We start from the raw sequence: 15,297 nt of genomic DNA on the forward strand, positions 1-15,297 counted from the left end.
TTTGTTCATTAGAAATTTAAAAAAAAAGCAAGCATTCTGAAAATGTAGACATCAAGTGAGAAAAATGGGTCAATATCAAGGAATAAAACTTTGGTATTAAATTTGCAAAAACAGGATTTGATTTTTCTTTTTAATATGACTAGTCAGTGTCTTAGGAATAGCAATAAAGGAAAAACAAGGGAATAGTGAGAACTATATAGATAAGTTAAAGCAAAAAATGATTACTGGCAGCTATACCTCTGCAGACCTGTTCAGCTAAGCTATGTATTTCTAAGATCTATCTTTTTGTCCAAAAATGTCAACAACCTATATTTTCACTGTTTTGTTTAAAAAGAAAATCTTGATTGTAATATTTAAAGAATGTGATGATACCTTCTTGGTCCTTCTGCTAGGTTGGAAGTTCGTATTTTTGAATGCTATATTGGACTTAGTTGTACCAAATTTGCAAAAAAGATGGACTTATCCTTGCTGAGTTCTTAACATGTGTCCTTGGTATCTGAAGTCCCAACACAGACTTCAGAATAGTTGTATGTGTTAAAAAAAAAAAAAGTACTAAAAAGATTGAGATAACTGCCAGTGATAAAGGCCTTAATATACATTATCAATATTTTCACTGAAACAATGTCCATGATTTGTGTTGGCATTGTGACTCCCCAAGCTGACCAGAATGTGGTCAGAAATCCGTGCCAGAAATCAAACAGTGTGACAAAGCGGACAGTCGTGGGGGCCAGGTGGAGCGGCTCTTGGGAAGTATCTCCAAGGAGCAGTCAGATGTTTTGCAACATCCCTGGGCTACTGTTGCCTTGATCCCAACAAACCATTTTTTCAGAAGTGAGTAGCTCTCCTTTGTTGACTTGAGACAAATCCCAAGCGTGACTGCTAATGTGATGCTTCTGTCACCCCTCTTGTTGTTTTAGGAAAAAAGTCTGGTTCAACTGCTCATAACTGTATCTTTTCACATTCTGCTTTGACCACACAGGAATGTATAAACCATGTGTGAAACAGTCCAACACTAGTATGCATTTGCCATCCTCGAGGAGGTGACAAGCCCCAGTCATCTGCCTGTCTTTCTCCAATAGCATGTTGCGAAATGAGACTGGTCCCAAAATCTGCGCTACTGTCTTTTTTTTTCTTGGTCCTATTGTATTTTTCTTGTTTTGATATCGGTGAAGCATGATTAGAGTCCAATAACAGAGATAGCTCTAGCCTTCTTTTAAGTAATTTTTTCTTTCCTTGGAAATGTATAGCTATTATTATATTCTACCTAAAAAGCAGAAAGAGGGTTTTATAGAACTTCTCTCTATTAAAGGGGTAGGGGAAGAGAGTTACTGCCAAAAAGAAAACCTACTCAATTTGCTGTAGTTTTAGTACTTCAACAGCTGCTGCGGCTGCCTCTTCATCTGTATCCTCAGTAAAAGGTTGAACACACTTTAAATGGAAACTATTTGCCACAGAAGTAATTAAGTTGAGATCTGTGAATTCAATATCCAAAACTTTGAAATTTGTAATATAATGCAATGAGAGGTCATATTAATACATCTAATCAATCTATCCCACCCAAATGAGCACAGTGCAAGCCTATCCAAGCAAAATGAAATGGCAAAACCAAATATTTAGTTGTTCATTGAACAACTTGCTTTTCAGTTCTCAAAGTATGGATTTGCAGGATGACTTGGTAAAATCGCCCTCAAATCTAGTAAAAATGCTGCCAGCACACAAAACAAACAAAAAACAACCCCAAACCCCATGGGACTGGGGGGGGTGGGGAGGGATTTACCCTGATTAGCTGGTGAAGAACGGTGTTGCGCAGCTGAAAGCCAGTTGGTCACCGCCTCAGAGGAGGTGGCTCAGCACCCTTTTAGTAGGGAGCACCATGTCCCTGGTGTCCTCTCCACTCCATGCACCATGACTGACACGAGCCCTGAAACGGCAGTGCTCAGGGGGGTCTCGCAGGAGCTGGGCTGCGCCCTACAAGCAGGACCCTTCTCTCCAAACCTTGCAGGGGTAGTTCGGTAATGCATTTTCTGTACAAAGCACTTTTACCTGTTTCTTGTACTGCATATCCAACATCACAGTTGGTATTTTTGAGTAGAGTTAATTTAAAAATATATATGTGTGTAATAAGGCTTTTAAAAATGAATGGAATTCTCAGACAGGAACCATTCAATGAAAGGGCATCTTACAATACAGGGATTTATTCTAGGTATTGAGTGAGGCAATAAAAGTCCCATGGAAATATTCAAATTATGTTGAGGGCTGTAGGTAAACATTAAAATGTTATTTCTAACATATGACTAAATGTGTAAGTTTTGAATAGCATTGCAGTGATTGCTTATGGGGAATGAAAACAAATATGATATAACATGTAATGCCTAACATCTGCTGGAATATGAATTCTGCATTTATAGTCAGCATACCTTCACTAGACATTTCTGATGTGCCCCCATTACATTATGATTTAGGTGGCTCCTCTTTTTCTAGGGAAAATACAGGTGTTTGATAAAAACAGTTTTATTAATTTCAGTTTGACTAGTAAGGTTATCAGTAGCTTTTTGGATGTGCTTTGTAGATTTTCAGGTGCATAATTCAGACAAGGGCGGACTGGACTTGCAGTGGAAAAATGGAAGTTTAAAAAAAACCTAACTTGCATATATTTAGCAGGGATATTATCATAATGCCATTGGTTTCAATCAAGTTAAATGTGTCTATCTGATTCCCCTCTCCCTCTCCATTTTATGACTCTCATAAATGCAATGCATTGCTGCTTAGTGTCAATAATCTGAGGTGATGTTTCATGTATTGTGAAACCTTTAATCATATGAAAGGTTCAACTGCAGCACATGAATGCAAGTTCTCTTCCTTAAGCACAACAAATGAAGACTGAACAGGATAATAATTGCGCATTCCTAAGGTAATGTGGGCTTTTTGTTGCCAAGAACTGCAACACGGAACCAGCAGTAATGACCATGGCTTCAAAGAAAAAGACTAATTTATTTTGATGTGGTCTAAAATCTAACTAGGACATAAGCAGTGTGCTCTTCAACAAGTGGCAAGATTTGACTGGTCAGGCAAAGCTCCTTTCAGAAGTGATGTCTATGAAGGAGCTGATATAAGTCTGTAGGTCCTATTGGAGTATCCTATAAAATGATTTTCAAAATTGTGAATCTTGGGGAAGACAAGAAGACAAAAATAGCAGACTTTTATATTGGAAAGATCCCAAATTCATGTCCAGTCTGAGAAGGATCCAGGATTCTAGATACTAATTCTAATTCCTTCATTTCTAAGGTAAGCAGGAAACAGGAAAATTAATGAATTGTTTGTCTTAAAATATTTTAGAATGAATGAAAGTACAATTAAAAAAGTCCAGAGGGTTTTTAGGCCCGGGCTTTGTGTCAGCTCTAGCACAATGAATGCTATATGCAAAAGTACTTCAGAAACCAGAAAGGATTCAGATCTGGATATGTATGCTTCAGTGACAATGGATGGATCTCAAAGGGAAAATACATTAGAATAAGATGGGGACAAAAAAAGTTCTGAGGGATTTCCATCATTATTTTCATGCTAGCATATGTATTCTTATTAGATAGTATTGTTGATTATTTTGAGTCTATCACTGATACCTTTCTAATACATGAAATATGGGGAACTTTATGCAGCCGCTGGCAAACTGCAATCTGTGCTTCTTAGTCTCATTGGAAATTTGAAGTATCTTATGGAATGAGAGACTATGCAGTGATATACACTATGTTGTAAAGGCAATAGAGGATGCTAAACTTTCCTAACCATTACCCCAGGTAATTAAAAAAAAAAGACAGTAGTGAAAAACAGGATATCTTTTTTAATGTGAGTTTTCACAATGAAAAGGTCTTGGGTTTTGTTTGTGTAGTTGTTTGTTTTTAAACTAAGCATCAGTTACTTCCTAATGGTATTCCTTGGCAGGAAATCTTTATTGTTATTCATGCACTCTCAAAGTTAAACAAACAAAACAGAAAACACAAAACATAACATCTTGTCCAAGAAACAGAGAAGATTACCAAGCAGCTGGCATTAATTGTTTGCTAAACTCTATTGCCTTAAACAATTTTTCTGTAGGGTGTTGAGTAAACATGATTGAAGTCAAAGTAGTCATATGGCACCCATCACTGCAGCATGCTAGTTCTGCACTGTTGTTAACACATTTGTTGTTATAACAGTCTGTGGGGTCGGGAAGTCCTGTGCTTGAATCCATCTCCAAAACTGGACAATCCTCTTCCAAACCTTTGTGCCTAACACAGTTATCCTAGAAATCAGGATTTCATAGGTCAGAAAATGAACTTAGTTAAAACATGAAGTATTCTGTGTATCATCAGATAATAGAAGTTGTAAGAGTAAACAGCCCCAGTAATTTTAGAATGCATTTAGTAAGGAGAATATGTACATAGTTGTCTGTAATGAATGTGGTGGTTTGACTCTACCAATCCAGAGCTTGCTGGTGTGCTTAGGAGGTTATGTTTTAGAAAGGAATGCTTTCCTCACGATGTTCCCTATCACTGTATGAAATTACCTGTCATGGTATTTAGAAAAATACTAGGAACATATGAAGAATTAAAAAGGGTTATTGTAGCAGATCTTCCGGAAAGCATGAAACTCGTGATCTGCCTTGTGTGTGTATATACTTGGCTATAGCGAAAATGCAAAATTTGGTTATTTTAAACAAGAGTAAAATAAAAAAGCAAAGAAAACTGTTTGCAGTATACCTTTAGCATGATTAAGCCTTAAAAGAGCAACCTCAATTTAATGACCTTGCTTTTCAATCGGATTTCTGTGGAGTGGTGCTGGAACCCATGGTCAGTGCTGCTGGGCAGGCTTCCTTGTGGGCACAGAGCTCCAGCTGTGCTCCTGGGGTGGCCTGAAGCCACCTGCCAGGAGTTCTGACACCACAAGACGTATCTGCACCGGTACACACTAGCTTTGTGTTGAAAGCAAAGGAAGGCAGTAGGTTAGTGTTAAATCTTGGCTTCTTATCAGCACAGCCTCTTCTGTGTGAAAATGGTCATTGACAGTCAATACTGACTGTATTAAAATAAGTTTTTCTTAATCATGATAAATATAACTAGCCACTGGTAAACTTGCATCTCGTACTGAGAATTTTCATAATTTTGTCACCTGAAATGTATTTGCCTTTGAAGATACAGTAAGACCTTCAGCTCAGTATAGGGCAAACTGCAGAAAGTAAGGACTGTCAGCCCAACTAAAATGTAGGTGGTAAATAAAAATCCAAACAGGAAAATAGAAATGTGTACTTTTTTAAAGTTTACTTTTGTTATTTCAGTTGACATTTTACTGAATGTCATGGAGAATGAATAAACAAGCTAATGAGGTTTTAGCTAAATCTCTGCAAACAAGTTGTGAATTGAAAAAAAACCTGCTCATCCCTTAATCCCAGACTTCCTATTTTGGGACTGTTTGAGTGTCCCCTGGTTTTGCAGTGATGCATTCATTCAACATGTGATCAGCATCAAAGGCATAAAATTCCGATTAACCATTTTTTTGGCACCTCACCTCTTTCCAGTTTGAACTTGGAATCTCCTCCGTGCACAGACCGCTAATGAGGAAATCCTTGCTTATGAATTCAATGCAGAATGAGAGATTTTTTTTTCCTTTGCATAATGTCTGCTTTGAAGTCAGGCAGTCCAAGAAAGTGATTGATCTCACCCAAGTTCATAACTTTTTCAAAGTACTGCAGATATCATTAAATTTTAATTAACCCTTTGAGCTCCTTCTATGATGTAAAGATGAGGGAACATCAAAGGCTTGTGTGTTACAGCAGCAGTGAAATCTTTTGAGCCGGCTTAGCCTTATTGAAGATATCTAAGCTGTAAAATATTCCAGTTCTGTAGTCAGCTCAGTTCTAGTTCGTGGCTCTGCTCTGCCTTGGGAGAGGCAGAGCTATCGTTGCGACGGCAGCCAGGGCTATTTATACACTGTTGTCTGGAGCCTGGCTTTCTGTAAGTGGTCTTCCTCCTACTCTAAAAAGTAGTCCACCTTCAAGCAAAGGAATAGAACTTAAAACCTTACTTGTTCTCTGTTCATTTATGCTCACTTTAGCTATTATCCTGGTTGGTTGTCTTAGAAAAATGCACTGTAGGACTTAACAGGGATTAAACAAATAATCTTCCGTGGAAAAAAATGTCTAGGCTTCACATTTTTAAAGTCATTGCATACAATTCCTTTTCTTGACAGGGCAATTTCAGTCAAAAGCAAGCTTCATAGGCTTCTAACTCCACAGCTGCTTACTTGCAGCAGGTGGATGGGGGCCAGGAGAAAACTTTGAGAAGGGCTATGTTTTCAGGGCAAAGCTCAGCTTTGCTTCTGCACTGTGTGAAATTATTTCTACTGTTGTAAAGTAGGTTTGTATGTGTTTTGGACCAACTGTACATTATGCGAAAGGAATTCGCAAAGCCCAGAGCAGCAATAACTGGCTTTTGCTTCTTGGGACTGAAGGAAAGACCTGAATGGAGGTGCACTCTGTTCATATTAGAAAAGCCTGGATAAGACTGGCTGGGATGCAGAGAACAAGGTGAGCAGGAGGAGAAAGATGAGAGGAAATTCTCCACAAATTCCTCAAATTAGGAAAAAGACAGGGTCAGGAAATATACCTTCTGATGGATATGGCAGCCTTTGATCTCATTAGTCTCCTAAGGATGTTGGTGGTGAGAGGATGATGAAAGGCTCTGTCCTGCCTTACCAGCTCTGCCATTAATAGCTCTGCTTGTGGTAGAGTGACCTTCTGGATAGGCTGATAGCACAGCAGAAATAAAATACTGGTCAAAGCAAGCCGCTTCTGAAAGATAAAAAATGTTGTTTGAGTCACAGAGAAACAGGTATGTTTGTGGGCTGGAGGGTATTATGGCAGTCAAGGGGATTCTCAGAGATGACCACTTGCCACTAGAATGAGGCAGTTTCTTTGACAATGTTGTGTATTGTTTTCATTTCATGTTTAAAGTTGAATACAGATAAAATGTGAAATGTTTCATTCACATTTAATCTAATATATACTTGCATGCAAAATGCTAGATGAACCCACCATCGTGTTCTTGTCTATTCCTAGTATATCCAGCATGAGTTGGGTTCGGAGAGCAAATCTGAAGTTGTGGAAGTGCTGCTTCTGTGTTCAGCTGTATCTGGCATTGAAAGCCTAACACTGGCTTGTAGAGGGGTTATGTGGGCCTTTCTGCAGCTTTCGGACAACAAAAGTAATAGGCAACTGCTGCAGTGTTACTTTGGGTCTATTTCAAGGGCAGAAGCCTTTATTTAGCTTGATTGTAATTGAACTGATTAAATCAATATATTAGGAGAGGGGATGAAGTTTTTCAAAGGATTGTTTGGCCGGGACAAAACTTTAAAAAATTCTGTGCCAGGCTCTAAAATGACAAGAATGTAGTTAATGAATGGATTACTAAAATTACTTCTTCCACCTGTCAGCCTTAAATCTGTGTTAGGATTATAGAAAAGAACAGCATTGAATCTACTGTGTGATGCGTGAATGAAAATGAAGTTGTGACAGCTGGTAAATACAGAGTGAAAACAGACATATGGAAATGAAGGTCTTTATAAAGAACTGTCTCTTTCAAGAGTCAAAATTTTCTGAGTCAGCATAATGGCCTATATGTGTGTGAATGTGTGTGCATCAATATATATACATATATATGTATGTATGTGGGGGAAACAGCTGTGTCATTTACTGCTTAACACAATTTCAAATTGCATACATAGGAAAAATAATTTTTCCTAAATGTGTTTTGTTTGGATAGCTAATCATATTACATAAGCATATAAACAAATGTAAAATAAGGTTATTAACTTTAAAAAAAAAAAAAACCACTATGGGGGGATCAAACAGAAAAAGAGTAATTTCAAAAGAAAATGAGTGTTGAGACAGAGCCAGTGGAGGATTTCTTTCCTAGACTTTGGAAAAATCTTCCCCACTATATAAAAAAGTGGATGTTGGGGTGTGTGGATGTGTATGTAGGATCTGGCAAATCAAAGCAATTGTTTGAATCTGCATGATTCAAATGTTGATTTCTAAATTTTTTTTTTGAATGATAACTTGTATCATACTTATTTCAAGAGAGCAGAGAAAAAGGAAATAGGTGAGGTAGTATTTGGCTATATACATGTAAAATATCTGTCATAATGCTAGACTTTTTGAGATAAATAATTTTGAGATTTTTTATTCATAGCTAATGAATATTGAGTACAATATATAGTAAAGAAAGAGAAGCACCTGCTATAGAAGTGAAGAAACTTTATTTTGGTTTTTGTTTCATTTGGCATGTAAACACGCATTTGAATATCTGACTGAATACGTTTGCAGATTTAGTGGGACAAACCTATGGATATATTTAAAAATCATACCTTATGATGCCTTTAAGAAACTAAGAAAAAAGATTTCTTTTGGCTATTGAAAATGTGTGATCACTCAGGTGCCAGAACTTGGAGGGAAGCATTGCATTTTAGCTGAAGATTTGCTCTTAAGTGTTATGTTCTGCCACTCAAAATCCTTTTTGACTACCTTAAAGGACCATCAGTGGATACAAGGTTGCAGTGAAAAATTTTGACATTGAACAGATGCTTTGTATCTCAAAGCAGAACTATGAAAATTAAAGGCCACTGGACAGTGATGAGCTGGCAAGATGCATGACCCAGAGATTCAAAAAATTAATCTCACCTAAAATGGTCTGACCCTAAGCTGGGATGAAATTACTGCAGTTTTAGTAAGAGAGGGAGGTTGTCTTCATAGGCCATCCCTGCCTGTTACCTACTTCCTGACATAAAGGAACAGCAAGCAGATAAACCTGAGAGCAGTGGATAAAGCGAGAGTTTCACTCATATTAGGTAGGGTACTTAGCTTTTCAATACTAATGGATGCTGTACCTACCTTTCTAGGTGTATCTCTTAAGAAAAGCGCTTGAGCGTCAATAGCTCACAACAAAAGAGCTGAAGTGACACTTTTTGCCTGTAAAAGCATTACTAGAATGAAAGACAAGTAGGAGATATTTCTAGTTAAGTTGGTTTTTTTTGCTTTGATTTTATAGTGAATTTAGCACTTGTTGAAGATGGTGCAAGTGTCTTGATGCCAGCTGGCTCTGTGCCCATCGGCTCTGCTGGGCTGGGTCAGCTGAGAGGGCAGCGTAACCTCTGCGTTCAGGGGTTCAGGCACATACATGTGCACCTACAGTCCCTGTGTTCTTCTCAAAGCAGGCTACTTTGAGTGTTTTTGTGATGTTGCTGTTCCAAAAGAAAGGAAGCAGGGAGTGAGCAGCAGGTATTTGTGGTGTATCTCCGTGCCCGATGCTGTCAGGACAGACCGGAGCTATTTGTGGATGAGCTAGCATGGGTATCTGGAGCAACACTGCAGCACTCAATTGTCCTGCTGATCCCAAATCCTTCAGGCTAACAACACTACAGTTTGTATTTTTCTTAAAAACACAGATTTCATTATGCAGAAAAATGTTTTACCTTTTTACTACTGTTTTACTGGATTAGGCAGTACGTTGAATAATATTACTAATTATGATTTTTTTTACAATTAAATGAGCTATTAAATAACAAGCTAATTTTGCTAATGATCAAAAGCAGAGTTTATCTGTCAAACAATTGAAGACCAGCAAAATAATTTTATTGATATTGTCTACAGGGGCAAACTTAATCCTTGGTATAATTCACTAAACAAAGATTTGTTCTCTTAGGGAGCTCTGGGGACCCTGGGGAGAGATTATGTATATATGTATGTGTATATTTAATGACTGACCTTAAATTTGTTTTTAAATTCAATAGACCTTGTAAATTTTTTTAATACTTTTTACGATCTGAAAAAATAGGTAGAATGTATACACCTGTTTGTTCTTGGTTTGTAAATGTATTTTTATATTTTCCTGACTTTAAGAAATTTCCTGACCCTTAAGAAATTAGTGCGTGATGTTGAGAGATGTTTTTGGATTTAGAGGGCTATAGTCTTTTAGATAACATGAAGATATGAGGATGTGTAAGTACTATTTTAATTCATTCTTATGAAGTACTTCAATAGAAAAGACTGGATGTGGGTAGACATTATTTAGAAAACAATTTTGCCCTTGAGAAAATGTAGAGACTTCAAAAAGGACAGGAAGTAAGCAGACCTCATTACAGTAATATGAATTACACTTAAATCAGATTGGCTGGAAAACAAATGGCTGTGTTTGCATTTTGCTTCTGTTGTGCATTTCAATGATCATTGGCTGCATTAATATTGTAACTAAACTGCTACAGAGCAATTTGTGTATAGTCCCAAATAACCAGGAATCCTAAATCTAGCTAATGGCAGTATTGGTCACATAAATCCAAACCTCGGGTATTAAGAAGCCTTATTGGATATAGAAGAATATTTATGCTATTAAAACTATCAAATGACATTTCAGTCACTGGAGGACTAACCATCAGTGTTGTGCAAATGTTCAGTTTTGTTCCATATTCACCCCTATTTTTCCTAAAGAGATTTGCGTTTGATTTGGGTGGGAGAACTGTGAAATCTTGAAGTGTTGTGAGAACACCTTATGGTTGTCTACACCTTTCACAATACCATGCCACGGGCACTTTGACTTCTGACCGTCTCCCATTCCCCTCAAAGTGGTTTTCCCAAGCTCCGAGGGAGGGTTAGCTACTGCATCAATGTTTCTCTCCTAACACAGCTTTTCAAGCAAATATCAAGCCTGGAGCAGTTCTGTGTTCACCCAAAGCTGCAGCTGCCCAAGGCTCTTTCCCAAGCATCTCTTGATATGTTATAAACAAACCATCAAAGCACAACAATCTTTTTCAGCCCTGCATGTCCCTTCCTCCCAGAAGGTCCTGCCTTGGGCACCTTGGCAGGTAGCCCTTCTAACAGCCAGAGCCCTGCTCCCGGGTTCACAAGGTGCTTCACACAGGCAGGGAAATTTGCTTATGGTCCTGTCTTAAAGTCTGCATTGCCTACGGAAATCTTCCCTGCAATTTTGTCTAGGTAATGTTCTTCCTTTTTTATTGTGCATGTTGTATATTGTTGCTCCATTTCACCAAGAGGGTTGCGTTTTGGTGGCAGGCTTAACGATCCTTTGTAGTAGAAAAGAGCAGTAGTTAGTTTGCAAAGCAGGTTGTTTAAATTGTTATTTTAAATGAATTACTGATGATGGCCTAGTGTTCTGAAAATGTCAGGAAAGTTTTATATTTTTTTGATTTAAAAATTCTAATTTAAAGAAAGAAATTTGTACTTAGAGCATGACATTTTTGTTTTTATCTGGAACAGAGAAATGGTAAAATAAAAATATGTGAAAATAGAGAATGGTAAGAATTCATTATAAATATTCCCCAAGTAACATAAACAGTTGCTAGAAAGGCAACCAGCTCATGTTTTATCCCTTGTAATTTTTTTTTGTTAGGTTGTGTCAAATCAATAGAAGGAAAATGAGAACAGGAAAAATTAGAGGGGCCTAATTCATCTGCTAGTAAAAGTAATTTGCCATCCCCAGAGTTGTAACATGAAGATCATCCCTGAATTTGCAGTTCCTTCTTCATTGTGTAGAGGGGAACTAAAGAAAAAAAATCAGTAGAACTAGTTAAAAGGATAGTATTAAAGCACCAGTTCAGTGTTTCAGTAGTATGATTGCGAGGTGGCTCTCTCAGCCCTGCAGGGGTAAAAAATACTGCTTCCTCTTGTTACAGATGCAGTATAGTGTGGATTAACTTGGCAGAAAAAGCGTTAGGAATATCATTGTACTTGCGCCATAAAAATACTGTGGTATAAAACATGGCTAACAATGAAGCATGTACTAAAAGTATTCTCCCTAGGCTTTTTCCCTAGACACTTTTCTTTTAAAAACACCATATTAAAGCAATCTTTGTCTTATTGGCCATTGCTCACAAATGTGTATAAAAATATGCTGATTTTTTCATAATATAAAGATTAGAAATACTCTGGATGTTATTGCGTCGTTTGCTGCGTGACCCCTCAAGTGCACGGTGCTCGGGAGTCTGATGCCCAGGCAGCTTTGCCCCTCCGGCTTCCAGTGACTTAGAGCGACCGCTGGGCACGGGCGCACCACAGGGTCTGCGAAAGACGAATGGTGCTAAGAAGGGGCACAAAAACTTCAAGCAGAGCTGCTAAAGACAAACTCCTGTCGCCTGCTTACTGACCAATGAATCTCTAATGCAGGGAGTCTGCTTGGGATTTTTGTTTTCTGTAGACAAAATGAATCTCCAGTGTTAGTTTGTGCTCTGTGTGGTTATGAAATGGTATGACAGTTTGTTTTATCTAAATATACCTTTACATTTCTAATGCGTTTAAATTTACTGTCTTGAAAACTCCATGACGAGAAGGCTATTGAGCTGGAGATGTCTATAGCTGTGGAGCGCACCCAAGCTGCCAAGGAGCCTAGCCACCCTGTGGAGAGGGCAGTTTGTGTGGGAGGGGGCGAATAAATCAGCTTTACATTGCATACTCTGAGCTGATACCTAGCTAAGGGACAAATTAATTCCAGGTGCATTTTGGGAATATTTTAATGCTTTTCTGAATCATTAGTGAGGACAGTGCATCATGATAGAAGAGTCAGTGTTGTTTCACAGTGTGAAAGATCTTTGCAAGCAAAAGGATACTTTTTTTCTTAGAGCTGAATGAAATTTAAAGAGTTTACAGTTTAGAATTGGTCAAGGGAAAAAAAGGCAGTTAGCTAAAATGCATTTCTAAAAAGACAGCTTCTCTTCTGGCAGTAGTAGCCTCAAATGATGTGCCCACTGAGAGCAGCTTGGTTTGATGTAGCCAGTTTCATAAAAGCTGATTCAGGATTTAGACTTTAAGTCTTCAAAAACTGGATATAAAATAAAAAAATAAGGAGCAATTCTGAAGGTCTACTACAAAGAATTTTTTCTGACATGGTACTATTTTTCTTTTCCATACAAAAGCCCCTAGAATTTTTTGAAATTATTATTTAAAGAATACAAAAACAATTGACTATGTGATGTCAACTTTTGGGATTCCAATAACTACGCATGTTCCTTGGACTGTCAAAAGCTCAGCCTCTGACCTTTTGCTTTTTCAGCTCTTTGGAGGTATGTATTTAGTGAGGATTGCTTAGATTAGCTTTTGGGGTTTTTTGCATCTTGTCAAGCCGTGTTACACAGAACTCAGTGGAAGTCAAACGAAAACTGGATTTGCATGGTGGGTTTCTTTTGCACACGTCAATACTCTTAGCCATTCTAATTTAAGGGGGCGTTGCTGAAGCCGCGCATGATAACATGTGTCGATTATACTGTTTATGTTATAGAAGAGGATGGAATACCACTGTTACTGCTGAATTCCTGAAGATTATACCAGCTTTATGTTATATTTCAGCTTTGTCATGAGTATATATCAATTAAGATTGAATACAATATCAAGAGAAATACTTTATGCAAACTTTTTAAGAGGACATACAAAATTCAGCAATCTAGGAGCCTTGACTGTGAAGAGTATCCCTTTCCTGTAAACTATGTTGCAAGATCACATATCTGTGATTTGCCCCGGGAGGATAAGCAGCAGGGTGTATATATATTCCTTTTTGTTCCCTCACAAGTGCCACTGACATAGTTATGATGCAAAATCCCTTAAAATCTCTTCCAAAAAAACAAGTGCACTGATTAAACTTGATATCCAGTGTTTGGTTTCAGTTTTTTAACAAAAGGAGGTAACTGGCTAAATGACATGTTTCAGTCTGTAGCTCAACTGCCTTATCCTATCTAGTTTTAGGGCCAAACACAGTCAGTTAATACTCACACTTTGCCTATGCACTGCTAGAAAACATTAGAAGGGTCTAATGTGGAAAAAGTATGTGTAAAGTATTCTCCAGTTTTTCATAATTATAGTAGTTGCGTATCCAAAGGGCAAACTGTCCACAAAAGATTCAGATCAAATACTATCTCTTGCAATTGACATTTACCTTTATATTTTAGCAACTATGCTATTTCCACATGATACATTCTTTTATGACATACAAGAAGACACTGTTTCTGCTTAGCAATAAAAATGTTTTGTGAGCTATAGGCATTCTGCTCTCTTAGAAGCACTTTAATAGAGAAGAGACTGAACCAAAATGGGTGGCTTTTTGGAAACAGAAGATCTGCACCACTTGCATCCACAGTTAACTTTTAGCCAATTGTTTTTTGCACAAAATAAAATTGCTTGTGTGCATGTCTGTCTTGGTACAGTTATCTGTCTGCCAGCAAATAGGAAACAAATTCAATTATTCAAAAAATATTTTAATAGTCAACCCATCTAAAATAAATGACAGAAATAAATGAACAAGTAGACATAAATAGTTCTAACAAATAGGCAGCAGGCCTCAAATGAATAACCTCTCTTCCAGCTGTACCAACCTATAGCGACAAAAAGCTTCAAGGGAGGCTTCAGTTTTTTACATTTGTTGTACAGCTTAAGTCAGCTGCTATATAAAACAGCATTGGATGTGTCTGGCTTTCAGATTCAGTTAAGCTCTGTGGCTACTGTTAAACCATATTAATGCGGTTTCTAATTTTTCAGATTATATTTTGTCTAATAGCAACTGCAGTATGCAAACCAACTCATTAAGGTGTTTGTTGGTGACTGTTGTTTCTGCATGCATATTTCTGTGTGAGTACAGAAACAAACCTAATACTTCAGCCGTATTGAGTTAACTTCTAAAGCCAGTCCCCCCAGCTATAGGGATCCAAAGGGATCCTCTATTCTCAGCTAGGTCCGGAGAACCTTTCTTGTACAACTAGTAGCCTTAGTCAGCAAGGGACTACTAGCTTGAGTACTATCAGGCCCAAAGAATGGAGAAATCCAGGATATTTGCAATTTATAGTAAATCTATACCTGATATAAGTAAATACTAATCCTATTGGAAACCTCAGGTTAGAAATTAGTTAGACTGTTAGGCAAGACTGAGCACAGATTTGCTCACAAACGCATACAAGGCAAGGTGGTATCGTTCGCATTTGTCTGCGTGCTGGTGAATGCATGAAATGAGTAGGCTTGTGGATTAGAAGGAGTTGAGGAAATGGAAAGAAGGAAATAATGAGAGAGGATAACATAGAGCATAGTCATTGCTTCTGTTAGTAGCTGCCCTTATACTTCATTATTAAGAACTTTTCCTCTTTTTGAATACTTTGGGAGAACATAGTGAAAAGTTATTTCCTATTGCATCCACATTTCAACATTTGTACCCAGGAGAGTACTAGATATTATTAGATCAATAATATCTCGCTCAGTCCTGATGCCCTGTTGTTGTTCCT

The sequence above is a fragment of the Apteryx mantelli genome, chromosome 14, assembly GCF_036417845.1.
Source record: "Apteryx mantelli isolate bAptMan1 chromosome 14, bAptMan1.hap1, whole genome shotgun sequence".
In the NCBI taxonomy this organism is placed as follows: Eukaryota; Metazoa; Chordata; class Aves; order Apterygiformes; family Apterygidae; genus Apteryx; species Apteryx mantelli.